This window comes from Agelaius tricolor, unplaced genomic scaffold (genome assembly GCF_023055355.1).
Source record: "Agelaius tricolor isolate 1412-34295 unplaced genomic scaffold, bAgeTri1.0.p SCAF_1, whole genome shotgun sequence".
In the NCBI taxonomy this organism is placed as follows: Eukaryota; Metazoa; Chordata; class Aves; order Passeriformes; family Icteridae; genus Agelaius; species Agelaius tricolor.
In genome coordinates this window covers 24,947,371-24,965,971 of record NW_027269261.1, presented here as the reverse complement: position 1 = coordinate 24,965,971, position 18,601 = coordinate 24,947,371, and the positions used below count along the sequence as shown (strand labels likewise).

The following is an 18,601-nucleotide window of genomic DNA, read 5'->3' as shown; positions in this document are numbered from 1 at the left end:
TAGAATTTGTCTTTATAACTGTCCCATGGTCAGTTTCCACACATCTCACAATCACAAATGCACACGTTGCCTGTGTGTACCTGACGTGAAACACAGCTTTGTATTTCACACTGCCTCTCAGCCTGGACAGTGCAGAATGGCACATTCTCCTTGTCTTTGTTCCAGCTGAGTTCAATGGGTGCTTTTCCTGAGCAGGGGTGAAAATACTGAGTTCCTTAAAATGCTCTGTGTAGGGATTTTTACCGCATTCACTGCCACGTGGCACATGGATAAGACATAACAGGGTCCCTTGTGGCTTGGAGAGACCATGCTACTGCTGCATCCTCAGAGGAGTTTTTCTTTAGGATTCCCTGTTCTCTGGGTAAAATCTAACCCTCTCTCTTCTTAGGCTTATGCTGGTGCTGGAGACCAGGAGGGAAAAGCTGCACAGAAGGCAAATCCCACTATAGTTGAGTCATCAATGAAGCAAATACTCTGTAATGTAAGGCTCCCATGATCAGGAAGGCACTGAAAAAACTTGGATTGTGACAATCTGTTTCCCTGAGGCCTGTAGGCTAAACAGCAAGCTAGAGAAAGGGAGCTGCACAAAAAGCAGGGAAAGGCATCTGACAAAAGCGTCGTTAGCCTTCCATTTCCTTCACCCACAGCATATGTTTGTTTCTCCTCCTAGCAGCACTTCTGCAGGTCTGGATGCTCAGTACTTTTCCTAAGTCTCCAGCAGTGAGAAACAAAGACTGCACAGTCCTTTGAGTTAAAGAGTTATTGCGTTAAAACTGGGCTTTTCTAATCACGATGATGTGAAAATTCAGGTGCCTGACTGAGAAAAAGACATCAAGAGTAGAACAGGCATGACTAAGAAAAAGAGTCCTGCCACTTAATTGCATTTGTACAAAAATATTACCTCTTGATGTGTAAACATCAAATTAGCAATATTCTCAGGGCAAGCAGAAATATAGCAATCAAGCAGCTCCTTCCAGCTATATGACAACAACCCTGTGCTTTCCTGTCCTACTACATTTTCCTCAATATTTGTCACACTGCACATTGAGTATACTCTTCCTGTGCTGGAGACTCTATTAAATCCCCCTTTGTACTAACATCAGAACTTTGAAACTTATCAGGATTTCTGTTTCCATTTTGTAGAGAGAACCCTTTGCCAGAGCTGGGAGCAGCAACATGGGAAGTCAGCAAGCCAAAATGATACTTCAAGGCCCGTGTTTATACACTGATGGCTCTCCCATATTCCTCTGGAATCTGCAATTGAAATTCAGCATTATCCAAACCAAGTTCAAAATAATCCTGGTATTTCATAGCATTTAAAAAAAATCACTTTTAGACAAAACAAATTTGTTTTTCTACCCGTACTTCTACTTTAATCAGATCGATTTCTGCAATATTGCTGTCCTGTCAAAACTTGGCACATTACTCTTCATAAACTGAGTACATTATCAGCAGTTTAGACATTGTCTGGGGATTTTAATTCCCACTGCAAAGAGGAAACTACTCACACTTCAGAACTGTGAGCATGGCACAAGTTCATTCAGTAAGTTGTCTTGGATTACTCTGTGATTCCAGATGTGTCTCTGCTGCTGAACAGGCAGTGCTGGAAGTGACAATAAGAGCAGTTTCCAGTCATCCCATAGCTCTGTCCTGAGGTGTTCCAGCTATTGCACTTCAAAATTAGGGTTAGGGAGTACTTCGAGGGAAGATCTTCCTAAGGACCAGTTCTTGCAGGATACATGAAGTTTTGTCTCCCTCCAGCCTTTGCAATCCTCTGGCTTTACCCACCATGGATTACATTCTCCACCACTCCTGGCATTCTCCTCACACCACATTTCAGACCATAAAACATGTGGTACAAGCTCCTCAAGTGCAGTGTCCTCTCAGGAAAACACCTTCTTTTTGGAACTTGCCATTTAGACAATCTTGTTTTCAATTCAAAACAAGCTTGCAATATTATCCACAGCTCATTTCCTACTTCCCCCAGAACCACAGATCTATACATTTATCCACTTTCTGTGGTGTATAAATTTACCTCACTGTGCAAATATGCATAGCAGTGTTTGAATGCATATTTACAAAGACAATATTGCTTCAGGGAACATGAGGGATGTGTTATTCCCTGTTCTCTGAGTTCAGTCAGTGAAATCTCCTCGACGGATGTCAACAGTCAGTCACAATTTTCATCTGTAAAAATAGGAGCAGGATCTGACAGCCATACAAATTACATCTGTTCCACTGCAACCATCTGTAATTCAATCTGCAAAATATTAATCAAGTTTATCTGACAGGATTTTTCCTCCATCATCAGCTCATGATGCTTATTGCTTCTTGGTCTGTTACCATTATACACCAGCTCTTTACTCTCCTTAATATTTATTCCTTTACTTTAGGAGAGATTGAGTTAGATTTGTTGGACAATGCTTTTAAAAATCAATACCACATTACCTCCTTTTAGTTATTCTATGCATATCATCTGTTTGCTATATGGCTCTCCATGGTCTGGCCTTTCTTTGCACTGCTAACCTAGCATGATATGTTTAGGTTTCACAGTACATTTCAGTGCTATAACTCCTTATACACTCAGAAATTAGCAGGTCAAGCACCATCTTGCATTTTATGAAAATTTCTTAGTTTCATTTTATTATCCTGAGTTCTCAGGCCTTGCTCTGAAGTCAGGATACATTTCATTTTTTCCCAACAATGACAAGGGCAAGAGTACTTCTCTGCCCTCACCTCCCTCCTTTAAGAAAAGCTAAACACACACACTCCCAAAGCAGGTCAAATTCCAGTATCCTCGAAGTCAGGCTTAGAGTTCACTACTTTCTTAGTCTGTAGAAAGCTCTAAACACTAGAGTGAAATTCAGTGGGGACTACTGGACAAGGAACACAGGCACAAACAAATCCACTGCATAAAAACATGGGCAACAACTTGCTCTGCCAACGTTCTGCTGGAGAACCCTTGGAGGTCATCGTAGATCACAAGATGAAAATGGATCCCCAGCACATTAGAAAGGAAAGAACAGACTGTACAGAGAGGCACAAACAAAATCCTGAAGGAATTCCTCTCAGTCCATGGGAAACTCACAAGGCTGCAGGTAAATACAGCTCCCAGGTGTATGTACCACATCTGAGGAGGGAGGGAGGCAATATGCAATTCCAGGTCCTCACCCCTGCCAAACAACCACCCAGCCAGTACAGATTTTTATAATAAAATGCAACATCTGAATACTTTTTTCACAAAGATAGAAGAGATTCTGTTTCAGAATCTGTGAGTCTTCATATATAGCAAAGCACCTCTCAAAGATCCCCACTATGTCTTATGCTTCTTTTTTTTAAACTTAAAATTTCAGTTTTAGATTGTATAAATTTGTCAGTCAGTTTTGGGAGAAAAAAATTAATTAAACATGGGCTAAATGTTAAACATGAACGTTGATCTTAAATACTGTCGAAATCTGAAGGTTTGTGATAAATAAAGCAGTCTCTCTGTATCAGGTGCTTATTCTTTTTGTCATTCTTCAAGTGAGACTTCAAATTAGAAAGGTTTGACCTTCTCATCCCCTGATACAGTCACCAAGGAAGTCATAACAGACAAGAAGAGAGCTGTTTCTACTCAGCATTTCCAAGCAAAAATCAAGAATCATAAATTAAAATTACCTCAAAGTATCCAAAGCACTATCAGTGTTCATTCTGAATTCTAATAAAATCTCTGTAAATGTTTTGTACTTCTGGTACTACAGCTCAAAAGGACATAAATTACTGTTTTGTTCCCAGAGGGACATTTAGCCTTCTTTTTAAATGAATTCTAAAACCTTGTAAAATCTACACAGCTCTCCACATTTTTACACTGCTTTGCAAATATTAAGGGTGCCTAGATTCTAAAATATTTTTAGGCATGTCAATTTAGCATACAGCAAAATGTAAATTGTCTAACTTTGGCCTGACTATTTGGCCCAGCTTTTTGTTAATTAAATCTAAAGTAATGTCAGGTAAAGTTAGGGAAATTCAACTAATTTCAATAGCAGTCAGTTGTATCAGAATACTACATTTACTAAATTTACTAAACAAAGGACGCATTTACAAGATTTTGTTTTATCTGATACAGTGGCTAAAATCTCAAATGGAACCCATTGCCTTCTGAAAAAATTTGAGTTTGACATTTAACAGAAAATATTGCTACTTTCAGATACTTTCAGATACTTTCAGATACTTTCAGATACTAAAAATCCTAATGAAAAAACTTATTTTAAAATTCTATTTTGAAAAAATTAAAATTGAATTCCAATTTTACTCATCTAGTCTAAAGTTTAATCTATCCAAATTACAAAATTTACAGAGTTATCACAAGAGCTAGAGACATCTAGAAAGCAGGAAATATGCTGGAATTTATTCCTCCCTTCCTCCTTGTCTGGCTGCTGAGTATTACATGACTGAAGAGAAGCTGGCAATCCTAACTATCAGAAATAAGGTGACAAACGGAGTTCTAGGGTTCATTATTTAGCTAAGCTGTTGCTCCATCCCTTTCCCCATGCTTATAACAGCATTTATTCCCTCATATTGAGCAGCAAAGATGAAGAAATGAGGCAATTTTCTGTTTTTCCACTCATCTGCATGGCCTCTTGCTGAACTGCCTGCTGCTCAGTGCACAAAGCATGTGAAGCCCATTTTGACAAGACATGAGCTGCTGCCTTGGCTTTTTTGATGGAAAGAAGAGAAGAAACTTTAAAATTGCACTGGGTAGGGATGATTGCAGAAGGCACTCTTTCTGGCTGCTGCCAGCTTTGCAGGAATTGGCTCAGCAAAGGAAAGACAAGCGCCTGAAACGTTTCATCATTGAGCCCTCCTGCCTTTTCCTTATCAGCAATTAGCATGAGTAGCAGAATGTGTGCACTTCCTCAATGGAACTAATTACTGTGTAGAGCTCCAGAAGTTTTCAAACCAAAGCTTTAAAGACATTTAAATGACATACACCTTCTGCAGGGCTTCTAGAGGGACATTTTTTTTTCCTCTCTCCTTCAAAAAAAAAAAAAAAAGAAAATGAACTATTTTTTTCTTACCACAGAGATAAAAGACAGCTTAACAGTGACTAGGCATGCTTCAAGGCTGGACCAAAATTTTCCTGTACTGTCATCATGAATCATCAGAGAACCAAGAGATATCTAGCACTATTGTCCTGATCTTAAAGCAATTTTTCTGCCATTAATGAGCTAGGCTATCCAAGCCAGTTTTACTCCCATCTTCCACAAATTAGCTTTTGTATTCAGGCAGGAAAACACTGCAGTCTCTGCAAGGAAGAAAATAAAAAATTTGTAATGAGGAAAGAAATTGAGAACACCTCTAAGTTTAGGTAAAACTCTCACATTTCTGCCATCCACACCCTGCCTCTTCCCAATTAAATACAATAAATCTGTGTTCTCTGGGCAGACCTGCTTCTTCAAGACACACACCCACTCTTCAGTCTGAGGCAGAAGAGATCACTGAGGTCATGGGGAGGCAAGGATTGCCTTTCAGGGGGCTATTGGAGACAATGAAGTGCACCCAACAGTCCCGTCCTCATGCTTGTCACTTATTTGTGAGAGAAAACAGAAACAATTTCAGTGGAAACAGTTCATGATATTCAAGGTTGGGCAGAAGGAAAACAAAAGCACAGACCAAAAATAGTGTGTGAAGGAGGGAATTAAAAAAGGTAAAAGCGATGAAGAAAGAGGGAAAAATAATGCACTGCAGACAATTACATCTCCATAAAAAGAGGCTTTGCTGTTGGTTCCTACAGGGCCAAAAGGCTTAACATTGAAGAGAGCAATTATTCCTGGTAAATATGGGAAAATGTCATGCTGCCACAGCTATGAATAGATGTTCCTTCTCCAGGAACTGGAAAAGTGCAGTGAGATGCTGAAGAGAGATGCAAGTTCCCAAGCCCCAGACAGCAGCGTGGGAGGCCCCAGTGCCATCCCAGCAGGTGAGTGTCAGTGCTGTTCTGGAAACCATCTTCAGCTTGTACCCAAATTAACAGCACCATGGAGAACACATTTCCTCTACAGGCTTCTAGGGAAGTTTCAGAGACAGATGACAACATGATACCAAACTGAAGCCAAATGTATCTAATTTAAAAAAAAAGATAGACTGTCTTAAAATAGTAGAAGACTAAAGAATCTCCTTAAAGCCATAGAAGAAGTTGTTCAACAACATGTGCCAGAGAAACATGCTAATAAATTCAGAATTTCACCTGTGACTCAGGATCACAGATTTGGTTGTTGGAGAACTTTGGTTTTGATAGTATGTTTTGTGTTCAGTGAGGAATGGCAAAGCAAGAGAGTTTGTGACTCAGCCTTGAGGACACTGGGATGTATTTTTTCCCTAGAGTATGAAAGAGAGCCTCAGATACACGGTCTATCAATATTGTCATTGGACACAACTCATTGATTTCATCTTGCTGGTGGCCTCTATCACAATAAAAAAAATAAAACCATTTTTGAAAAAGGCCAGAAAAATCTAGGTACCTTGTCCCAGTTGAGGTCTTTGGGGAAAGTATCTAAGTATCATTGAAAATAAGATCATACTAATATGATTGAGAATTTTCCTGTATTTGTAAGTGGGTGCAGTTTTCAGGGTAAGCCATTATTGAACTGTCATGGCAGGTTGGTGGGTCTGGGTCTTCTGGTTTCAGAATGGAATTAATTTATAAATATAATTTGAGACACAGGCCAGTTGCAAAAATTACTCATCTGCCTCCTCATGGATGACCAGGCAAATTATGGTTTTATTTTACTCTCTGAAATTAAATTGGTTGACTGAAAACTGAGTGACTCATACTTTCTACAGAAAATGTTATCATATTGTTTGCTGCTAATATTTTTCCCTCCAACTCCCCTTCAAAAGGTTTAACATGGCTGGATTTATTGGATCCTTTGCCTTTTAGTTCAGTTCATGGAAAAAGGTACAGGGATCAGATCCCCTGTTCAATCACCCAGCACATTCTGTTGGTATTTCCCAGGGAACATCAACAACTGCACAAATTCTTAGCCTTTCTGTACCTCTGTGCAATGCCAAACTGAGCCCAAACTCTGGAAATGGCTCCTTGCCTCCATTCATTCTCTGGAAGGGGCTCATTCCATTAATCACACAGACAGATGGGCTCACATTTTGTACTATTATCCTACCTGACACCGCTTTCTTTGGCTTTCAAAGCAAGACATTCATTATTGCTAATGTTCAGGGCATGGCAGGTATGCTGGACTTGTGTAGCATCCAAGTGTCTCCTTGAAAAATAGCACGGTCCTGAGAGAATCTCTATCTGCTCTACAAGTGCCTTCCCTGAGATCTCTACAGCCTTTTTCTTCCTGCTTATGTCTGGAAAGAAATTAAATTACGGTTGTGAGTATCTGATCACATCATTTCTGAAAATGCTTCTGCCTGAAAGAGCTGCGTGTTTGCAGCACTTATTAGCATGTGCTGCATAATTGTGTGCATAGCCTCGACCCTGTGTCTCAATCAGCTCAGGTTTTGCTGCCTCAGAAGGTGACATTTAACTTCCACTGGAGAATCTAGGGGCTCCAAAGGTGGAATATGCAGGTACAATTTAGAGCAGGTCTGACAGAAGTATGATTAATATGAACTCTGGGACAGGATATTTCTCTGCTTCCAAGTGTTTGTAGAGACCCGGCCTATGTACTGTTGGTCCCAAATGGCTGTTTTAAGGTTGTTTAAAGAACTCTCAGATCATAGTGTGACCTGGTGGGGAGGGGGATGCACGAGCACACTCTTTCAAAAAAAATAAAAGAGATGAAAAAAAGAAATTACTTCAGTGTTAGGAAAGCGGGGTATTCAGCCCTGGGAGGGATGAACTCTGTAATCCACTTGCTAACTCTCATGTTTCTGAGGACTCAAGCAGTAAATAACATGAGCATATGGAGGGATGGCTCTTGGTGGAGCCTCTAGGAGTGGCACACCCAGTATGAGCTTAGCTCAGAAGTGAGGAGCTGCAAACCATCACAGACTGTTAGCTTTTAGTTGAAATTAATGTTTTTTAAGTCAAAGTTGCTTCTTTGCCAGCCCTCTCAATCTTAAATATCAATACTTTTACCACCACACTCCTTCCACTCCCAGAATCATAGACTACAAATTGGCTCAGTTTAGGGGGCATGTTTGTAGGTGTTCTGGACTCCAAGCACACAGAGGCTGTTCCTTCAGCAAGACCTACTACCAAGGAGCTTTATCTTGCCATACAACATGCTACAGGGGATTTCCTATGCTGCTCTTTAAAGACACACTGTCCTTCCTGAATGGGCAAAGAGCTCCCTCCTAAGTGAGCAAAACCAGCTGAGAGGAAATAAGATTACTCCACACATAAGATTGCCAAAATTTGCAAAAGACTGGCTGCAAAAACAGAGATATCAGAAAAACTCAGGGACTGACCTTGAGAATAGGTTTTTTTAAATCAACCTTCTGATTCACCTATGATACATGAGTTTTACAGTATCCCATAAAAGATGTTCTCCCTTTCAATGAGAAGTTTATAGGAAGAGAGCACATCTTTTATTAGAGCAATACAGATAAATTCTGCATACACTTGAGAGTCTCAGTTCAAGGTAGTGCTTTCCTGTCCTCGGACAGGGTCCATCTCTCAGTTCCTTGTGTCCTCATTCTCTTTGATCAGTGGTGCACACAAGCTGCCAGGTGTGCCAGGCACAGCTCCTGCCTGGTGTCCATGCTGTAAGCCTGTGGCCCAGAACCATTCCCATTCTGTTGGGAGCCACAGTGGGGGCTGTGGTGGCATCCCATTGCTCCTGATGGCACATCAGAGCAGAGCCCACCATAACAGAGAACACAGAGGCAAGCTTTCCTGTCAGAGGAAACCCCAGCTAGCTGATCACAGGAGGGCAGCAGCCTGTGACATCCTTCACAACGCTGATATCACACAAATGACAGAGAGAGGAGGATCCTCAGCACCATCTGTTTTGACCGACTGTTCCACTCTTGTGTGCTGAATTACAAAAGCAGACAGAGCCCAAGGGAACTAATTAGTTCCCTCCAGAAGAGAGCTGGAGAGTGAATTAACATATCCACAAGCATGCACAATCAGAGAATCAGCAACCAGGTCAGGAAGCTGTTTTATAAGACAGCAGAGATAGACCCTTCATCATCTCTTTTTGCAATGATATCCACCAATCCTGTAAGGAAACAGAAACTTACAGCTGTTAGCAACACCAAGGTAACACCATTTGCTCAAAAGAATAGATGATATACTACAGTATTTTTCTTTCTTATCAACCCCTCCTACTTGAAGATATAAAAATATAGTCAGATCTCTGATTGCTATGAATGGGATACAAAGGCACAAGCAACAAGCAATAGGACATGGGGATATGACCTCAAGTTGTGCCAGGGAACTTTTAGGTTGGATATTATGAGAAATTTCTTCTCTGAAAGTATTGACCACACTAGAACTGGCTGCCCAGGAAAATTGTTGAGTCAGCATCTGTGGGAGTATTTAAAAGCTAGGGAAATGTAGAAGTTAGAGGCATCCTTTAGTGGTGAAGTTGGCAGCGTTGGGTTAATTGTTGGACTCAGTCTTTTCAAACCTAAATGATTTCATGCTTCTAAGCAGTGAAGGATGAGCAAAGCATTAAAGATGTGGGATTTCTTAGGAAAAAAATGTTACAAGTAGGAAAAACAGTTTTACATAGCTCCTTGCATGAGAAGAGCATTTAAACTCTTCTGTTGACTGATTTTGTAAATTGGAAGCAAAATACCCAGTAAAAATTGTAAGCCCAAGCATGATGGGAGATGAAGAACGAGGAATCATCAAGCAAGTTCCATGAGTCCTCATTGTGTTGTAACTGGAAATCTGGTGACCTAGCCTGTGAATAAAAAGTTATTAATCCCATATGGAATTCACATTATTTCATTTAATCTGGCAAGATAGCTGTGTATAATCGAAACAGTCTGGGCCCTTTAGCATTTTTGTTACCTGTCCAATGTACAGATCCAAGAAGAGAGGTCCAAGAACACCTTCCCTACAAACTTTGTCTGTCCTGGATCTTCAGATAATCATGTTTATAACAGCAATGCAACTGTCTCTGTCTTACAACTACTGTTATAAGCAAAAAAAAGAGTTGTATATTAACATTTCTATTACATAAGAGCACTGTATTGACCCAGATTAACTTTTTCTGCATTTTCCCTACTGATTAAAGAGTTTGAAAACTTTATACCCATGTTGTTGTTGTTTTCACTACTATACCAAAGTTTCATTTACAACACACAGAGAAAGCTAATTTATAGAGAGTTAGCACCACAAATTTGTTTCTTATATTTCTATTATTTAGAGTTGATAAGAACACTCCTTCTCTAGAAAAACACTGTATGTCTCCCCCAAGTCTCATTTTATTTGGTTTACTGTCTGATAAACATGAAAGACATTTATCACACCCTTACATTTTTTTAAATACTTAGCTTTTTAGAAAGAGAAGCCTTTAATTCACAAGCTGTAAAAGCTGGTTGTATACTGAACATAAAGACTTTTGGGAGATAAATTACAATAGTGATACACCTCCCCAAATAATAAGAACTGTAAATTATATTGAAGTCTGAACTGAATTAGTCAAACATAGTTCTCTCATATATGACAGCCAGAGACAGTCTTGTCATTCTTAGAAAAGAGAGAGAATTTCTACTCCTTCTTAGGCCAAAGAGGCAACTGGCTTCTGACTATGATGTGTTTCCAAGACTAAGGGATTTATTTTTATTTTTTCCCCTACCAGGCACTAAAACTCTTTTTTAGATGTAGCCCTACTTCTTGATGAAATCCAATCTCACAAACACAAAATAAGCCTACTGAGAGGGAAGTTAACTAAACAATTAGTTACCTGGAAGCCTCTGTTTGATAGATATCTCAAATTATTTTATAATCCTGAACTATTTAATGAAATATGGGGAGAAACAAAGGAGTCATTTTGTCTCCACAGAATGGGAGGCATCCTTGTGAACTATTTACACCAATTTTGAGCAAAATTAGTGGGAGTTAAAGACTCCCTTCAGCTCCCAGAAAAGCTCAGGATCTTGCAGTAAACCATAAATGAGCAAGAGGATAAAATCCTTACACTGTATTTCAGTGCTTTTAGAACAGTTAAATATAGGCATATTGGCTAGATAGAATAAGAAATGCATGCTACCTCTGCCAGTGGAATGAAGACTGTCAGTTTGGCAGCTTCCAAGGGTATAATTTTGTACATGAACTTTTATCAAGAAAGTTTCCTATCCTAGATCAACAGTGGAAACAGTACACAGAAATACATGTAGTCTCCAGCATCTCTGTACTTTCTTATCTGTGTGACTCATCTCTCAAAATAGAAGATGTTTTATGCCTCTGAGATCCTTGGGCTTTCTACTCTGAATTTTCAGCTTGGATGTCAAATACAATTAGTGTCAAACATATGATGGCTGTTTCTGAGACCATGAAGGTCCAGTCAACTGATCCCTAACTTTTAGCCAATTTTTTTCACTGGAATTGTTTGGCCTTTTACATCTTTCCTGAGCAGATAAAGCTATTGGCAATTTGTGTAACAGAGGGGTGGTCAGGACCCTCAATGAGGTAGCACAATTTATAGGGTACCCGTGTAGAAATAGATGTGAAGGCATGACCATAGCAAGCAACAATTTCCAGATCTAGGGCCCTAATTTTCCTCTCTATCTTTGCACCAGTCATAGCTCCTCCCTCTGGAGCCGAGAATTTATTTATTCCTGTAAGGTACTACATGTAATGCACATTAGTATATGAAAATGACAAATCTTATAGAAAAAAAATGGTTGCAAGAAAATGCATTGATTTTCTACCCATTTCCTTCTTGTCATGGTTTAACACCAGTCAGCAATTAAGCACCACTCAGTTACTTGCTCACTTCCTCCTGGTGGAATGGGGAAGAGAATTGGAAAGGTGAGGAAATTACAGGTTGAGATAATTTAATAGGTGAAAGAGATAAAGACAGTTTAATAGGTAAAGCAAAAGCCCATGTGCAAGCAAAGCAAAATGAGGAATTAATTCACCCCTTCCCCCTGGGCAGGCAGCTGTTCAGCCATCTCCAGGAAAGCAGGGCTCCATCACCACAGTGGCTGCTTGGGAAGACGAAATGCCACCACTCTGAACACCCCCCTTTCCTTCTTCCTGCCCCAGCTTTATGTGCTGAGCTGATGTCTCATGGAATATCCCTTGATCAGCTGGGATCAGCTGTCCTGGCTGTGTCCCCTCCCAGCTCCTTGTGCCCTCCCAGCCTCCTTGTTGATGGGGTGAGGAGCAGAAAAGGCCTTGGCTCTGTGAGTAATGGAAACATCCCTGTGTTATCAACACTGCCTTTGGCACAAACCCAAAACACAGCTCCATACTGGCCACTGTGAACAAAACTAATTCTCTCCCAGTCAAACCCAGCAGAAATACATTTAAATTATCATAAATATCCATCCATTATTAAGTGTCTTCAGCCCCTCAGACAAATCAGAGTGGGAAGGTTGGTTTTCAAGTGGTCAGATTCTTAGGATTTTTTCACACACAGTTACTCTCAAACTAAAATTTCATTAAAAAACCCTACAAGTATTGAACTGTTTATTTTTCATTTCTGTTAATTAAAGCATGATCTCATTTTTTACTCTGCCTCTTTCATAGTCTTAATAAACTCATGCCCTGTGGTGCCAGTGACTTTAACAAATCAACTTCTCAACTATCCATCAATCTTTACACAGAGCATTAAAGTTTTATTGTTCTTGTTCTGCTTGTAATGATTTTTCACTTCCTCTGCTGATTTTTTTATCAAAAGTAATTTACAGCACTCTTCATCAAGATGAGCCTTTGCCAATTCTACATACATCATATGTGTGTTCTCTGCCACTTGGCCAATTCAGAAATTTGACTTATATGCTTTGCTGGTTTTAAATCAAGCCATATTAGTTATAAATTTAAAAGGTCCTGTAGGAATTTCGTTAACCATTTATATATAATGAAAAGTATTATTTAAGTCCCTTAAAATTCTGGAGGGTTTTCTGTAAAATGTTTTTGTAGGTAATTTTTTTTAGGTACAACTGCATAAAAACATCTTTTAGAATATCTTATAATGCTATGATCTGAAGTATTTAAATTTAAAAATTCAAACAGGTTTCTTAGTGCATCCATATGATTTGTCACTATAAAACAGTCACTTTGGAAATTACTAAGCTGATTAGGGATAACTTAAAAGCTGTTCAGAATCAATATGGATCAAGGCAAACACTTACCTCTCTTTTCATTTATTACCTGTTCTACAAGAAGCAAGAAGAGGTCTCTGGAACCTCACTTAACAGGTGATCAGCTTTGCCAAACATTGACCAAATAACTGGCATAGACATCACTTTCAATTCCTTGCTGTGCAATAGAGGTGAGGCTGCTTCCTTTCTAACACATTAGTTTGTGTCTAATAAGATCCTTGGATAGTTTTTACTATAGGTATTGTATATTAGGAATTATCGTAAAATTAAAAGAATAATACTTATTAGATCTTTCCAGCAGTAATTTATGACTATTTGCTAAATGTTCAGAGAATAATTTATGTCTTTTTTTTTTTTTTTACATTACAGCAACCAAAATGTCAGCTGGTTACACCCATCTGTGAATCTGAATGTGCTTTATAACATTTTTAATGCTTAAATACGCAATCAGTATTTGTTAACTTTTCTAAACTTAATATTTAAATTTTAATATAGTTGAAACATTGTGTATCTTGGAAGTTTTTTAGAGCTGAAAGCAAGAAATGATCTCGTCCTTTGGCAGAGACATTGTAAAAATGCTTTTTTCTGTCCATCTCCCTGCTGTTTGAGAAAGAGGCTGATGAGATCACAGTTAGTGTTTCTTCCTTCAGACCCTCTTGCCAAAAAGCTTCGGTCTACAGAAGAGAGTTTCTTCTGGCAGTGTGTAATCCTTGAATTTTGAACAAGCTTGACATTTATACTATATAATTAGGAGTAGCAGCTATGTTGCTATGCTGCTTTTCCCATATGCTCCAAAAACCCAGCATCAGAGACGGCAAGTTCGTGACACCACGATACATCCAATACTCGAATCCACCTTCACTGAAATACAATATTCCCTTCTCCTTTGTGTGAGACAGTTACCCATTTTCATTGCAGGGAGCACTGCCAGGGGGAGCAGCAGTGGAGCTGGAGTGCAGAGGTGTGTGGCAGAGGAGTGGGGCAGGGGGAGTTATCAGCTCGCAAGGTGCAGCACGAGGACACAGAGTGGGCACACCAGACCAAAAACTGTGCTTGAAAAAGAAAAAAAATGAAGCAATTTAACAAAGAAGAAACAAACAAGCAAACAAAAGCTAGCCTGCACTGTAGCTGTGCACTCTTTCTCTGAACCTCAGGCCTCTTAAAGTGTTTTATTCAACAGAAATGGAAAGCAAAGCTGCAGCTTTGACCTACAGAGAGCAAAGACGTGCAGATCCATATGCTGCCTCAAGAAGCAGCTGAAACCATACCAGTATCAATCAGAAATGAGAAGAAAAGGAAATAAAGACTCCATATCATTAAAAATCACCCTAAAAACATTTGAAAGAACCTGCATGAAACCACACAACTTATCCACTAGCTTATCCTGTTGTATATCAGAATGTATTTCTTTTATTTCAAAACTCTGCACAGATTTGCCACAAGGATAGTTATACATAATACAAATATTCAAATATCCAGTATTGCATCCAAACATGCTAAACCTTACACTGTGAAGACAATATTAGATATCTATTAAAAGTTTTGTGGGACATAAATCCTGGGGGAAGAGATAGGAATGCAACTTAGCTTGTTCAAAAAGAGTCTCAATTATTCTTTAAAAAGGAATAAATTAAGTCCATGGTCAGTTCTGTTAAAAAACCTGCTGCTCTCAAAGTGTTACACCAAGGTTACAATTCAGATAACCTCAGCTTTCACATACTCCCTGAATGCAAAATACATCATTCAGGCATAACCTTGATGTGCAGAAAATGCATTTCTCATGAGCCCTTCTGCCTGCATACAACTCACTAAGTAAAAATATGATCCAAAGAAATAATTTTTTACCAGAAAAATAGAGAGTTTGGGGTATATTTGTAAAATTTGGATTATTTCACTCACTTTTACCATTACAATAGTATTTTTTTTTATAGCACTGAAGAAGCTCAGCTCCTTTAGAGTAGCACTAACTGGAATTTGGTTTGGAGGACCTAAAACTTTTTCACATATTCAGGACTTGAAGTGAAAAAGAAAAAATAAGTAATTTAAAAGCTGAGATAGAAGGATTTTATTAACATCAGCTGCCCTTTTTCATGGCATACAAGGAAAGAGAGTAGGACTATGTTAAAGGCAAAATAATTAATCTAGCTTCCTTTAATATTCTCAAAGCACCAACAGGGTCTTCAATGATATTAAATGTTAGGGGAAATAAATGTTTTAGAGCCTGCCTGTGCATAGATAAATTGCTTTATTCACACCTCTGAGTATTGATGCAATCACAGCACTATTGTAGACTAATTACAAGATGAGAAGGAAATTGAATTATACCAGTGCAATTTCATTCAAATAACATTTCACCAGGAATAAGTGAGATGGAGGAGAAGATTTAAAGATCATACCCAGGAAGACCTTTTGTGCCAGGAGAAAAACTGTGTGCAGACCAAACCTTCGGTACCTGGGACTAATAAAGTCTCATTAGTGCTTATTTCCCTTTTTTTTCTTTCTTTTAGAAAAATTAATGGAAATAAATGCACATAAATGAAGATTTTGGTCCTAAAAGTCACGCTGAGCTTTGAGAAAGCCATCTTCAGGTCTCACTGCTGTATGAAGATGCTATTAAAGGAAGATAATTATTTTCATTAAATCGTATTATTTCATATGCTGTCAGTATCAGAACAGTTACAAGACTGTGCCTGCCTCCCATTTCCCAGTGTTTGGCAGCTTCAGTGCTGAAGCACATCCTCTGAGTCTGCTGATATCCCCAGGGACAAGGTAGCACAGCTAAATACACAAATAAATAATTAAGGACACTGAAATGGTGGCACTGAGCTTTCTGAGACTGATGTAGGGGTAACTAAAAAGTGACTGGTATCTGATAAGTGATGGGAATGCAGACTCAGGGACACCCTAGAGTTTGCTGCAATATACAGGGTCAGGAATCTCACACACAGACCCAGATCCTTCAGATCCTTCAGATCCTCAGGAAGCCTTTGTGCAGAGAAGGAAAGAAATGTAGGGCTCCATAGGATGCAAACCCCTGTGGCCAAGTGCTGGCAAAGGGACCACTCTGTTTTCTGAGAATTACAGATACCTGCCCATGCCTCCCTTTTGTTTCTCCCTCCCCATATTCAAGGGAATATGACACTTTGTCTAATGGCTATTGTGGGATACTCTGATAGAAAGGAGCACTTAAAAAGAAAACACTTGTCAAATGTTTTACACTGAGTAGTGCTCAAAGTCTCACAGGGCAGAAGAAAAAAGGGTTTGAGAAGTCTGCATCAGTCAACATCTAATCTATAAAGGGGAGCTGGAAAAATTGATGGAATTATGGGTGGAATGAATAGCAGGACAGAGAAAGTAGACTACAGCAAGCCATCAGTGAGCCAGCAGTTAGAAAAGCACATTACACTACTCTCACCACAATGGGCTGGGGAGGGACTGACCACAGAAATGCTGAAATGATCAGAAGGGGGTACAGTCCCTTCACCAACAAGGTAAATGAGAAAGAAAACACACAATTATTTCTCTCTAAGCACCTGTAGGAAACAAAGTAAACACAGCAGCAGGGAAAAAATAAAAAAGCTGCAGGATTGCCTGTGAAAGCTGTGATGATCTCAGACTGTGCCTAGCCTCAGAGAGCACCTGCTGTGTGAATTGCTTGGGCTTTTATTAAAACTTCAATTAATGTAAACAGTTGTAATAATGGAACAAAAACTGAAAAATGGTTCTACACAGCCAATACACAGTCCAATAATCCTGTTTCCTTTCTCAAGCAAAAGCCTAATAAAAACAACAGTCTGCTTGGAAAGGAGGCACTGAGGGTGCCGCAAAGTGAACCAGGACGTGCAGGTGGTCAGACTCTGCATTTGGAGCACACAGGCTCCAAACCCATGTACAGTCTTAAATCACACATGTGGCCAAAAAGCCTCTTCTCACTCTGAGGCAATTTGCTGCTGAAATGCAGCTGAACACAGCTGTGTGTCCTGTGCTCTCATGGTATCTCCCTGCCACGACTACTCAGTGCATTTTGGTCCCAGGTACAGATGTCCCAAACTGCAGCAAAGCTGTCCCAAGCTGGCAGGTCCTAAGCAGAAGAGGCAAGCAATGCCTCTCCACATTCATTCACATTCCTGAATTTCTCTCCTCTGGAGATATTCAGCTGAGAAAGTTCTTCCTGCAAGAAGCTCTTCCTTTGTGGTCTCCAGCAAATAAAGCTCTGAAACAGGATGTCAGAGCAGGCATAAATGTCACAGAGGAAACCAAGTCACAGGCTAAAGAACTTGGGATGAAAAACCCTCCAATGTCTAAAGCTCCAAGGAAAACAGAAGCTTCTCTCTGCCATCTCCACAAAATACATGCAAACAAATCATTTGAGACCTAACCTAACTTTACTAATCAGCACAGGAGGACAAAACCCAGCTAACCAACTAGAAACACCAGACATCTGCCATATTGTGTTGTCCAGCAGAAGAAGGTGATCAAAAGAAAAATATGTGACAATTTCAAGCAATCCATAACATGTTGGGGGGTTTTTGTTAGGTTTTTCCCAAAAAATACAAATATTAGCTGTTGGTTGCAAAGCCTAGTTATCCAAAAAAAAAAAGCTTTATCTTTCCAATTCATCAACTAAACAAATTAATTCAAGGCAGGGAAGTAATTAAAATGCAAAATTAAAACAGAGACAATATTCTTTGTGTTCATAGCCCCCAATGTGGTTTGGAGTTAAGTTCACATGGGTTTATGCTGGCATGATCAAAGGGAAAAGAATTGTAATTAAAAGTGTGTATCAAATCATAAAGCTCACACAACTGGGAACAGCACTACTCAATTTGTATGTTGCCCCAAATAAAATATGCAATATAAAACACGATCAGAAATCAGCCATGCCATAAAAGTACAAGACATAAGTATTATTTTTACATCTCACTGTGTCTTCTGCCCCAATTCATTAGGTCCTTTAATTAAGAAAAAGAAAACAAATAAAAGCAAACAAACAAACAAAAAATCCCAATTTCAGTATCTTTCATAACCACATAAATGAAATCAGAGGTTAAATTAATTTTTTTGATTTAGCAGCCAAGCAGGCTCATGAAGCTGTCTCCCCAGTACCCCCACTGGCAATCCTGCAGGCAGTTTTTGGAGAAAATTGGGATGAATTTTGTACTGCTTGGCAGTGGCAGCCTTTCCAGAGCCCAGGAAGGCAGGACAGCTTTCTTGGGGCCGTGCTGCAGACCAGGAGTGCTGCTTCTGCCTTCAGAGGGCTCTCAGCAGAGGAAAGGAAAGATTGTCTCTCTGTCTTCCCCCACACCCAGGCACATGCTGAGATGAAGAAAACAAAGCCTAACAAAGAGCCCAAACCCACTGGATTATC

At 39.4% G+C, this 18,601-nt stretch overlaps 1 protein-coding gene across 1 annotated transcript in view; it reads right to left on the bottom strand.

Annotated features, from left to right (window-relative positions):
* The window catches only part of MTA3 (metastasis associated 1 family member 3), a 228,968-nt gene that overhangs the window by 45,257 nt on the left and 165,110 nt on the right, over positions 1 to 18,601 (bottom strand). The window lies entirely within an intron of this gene.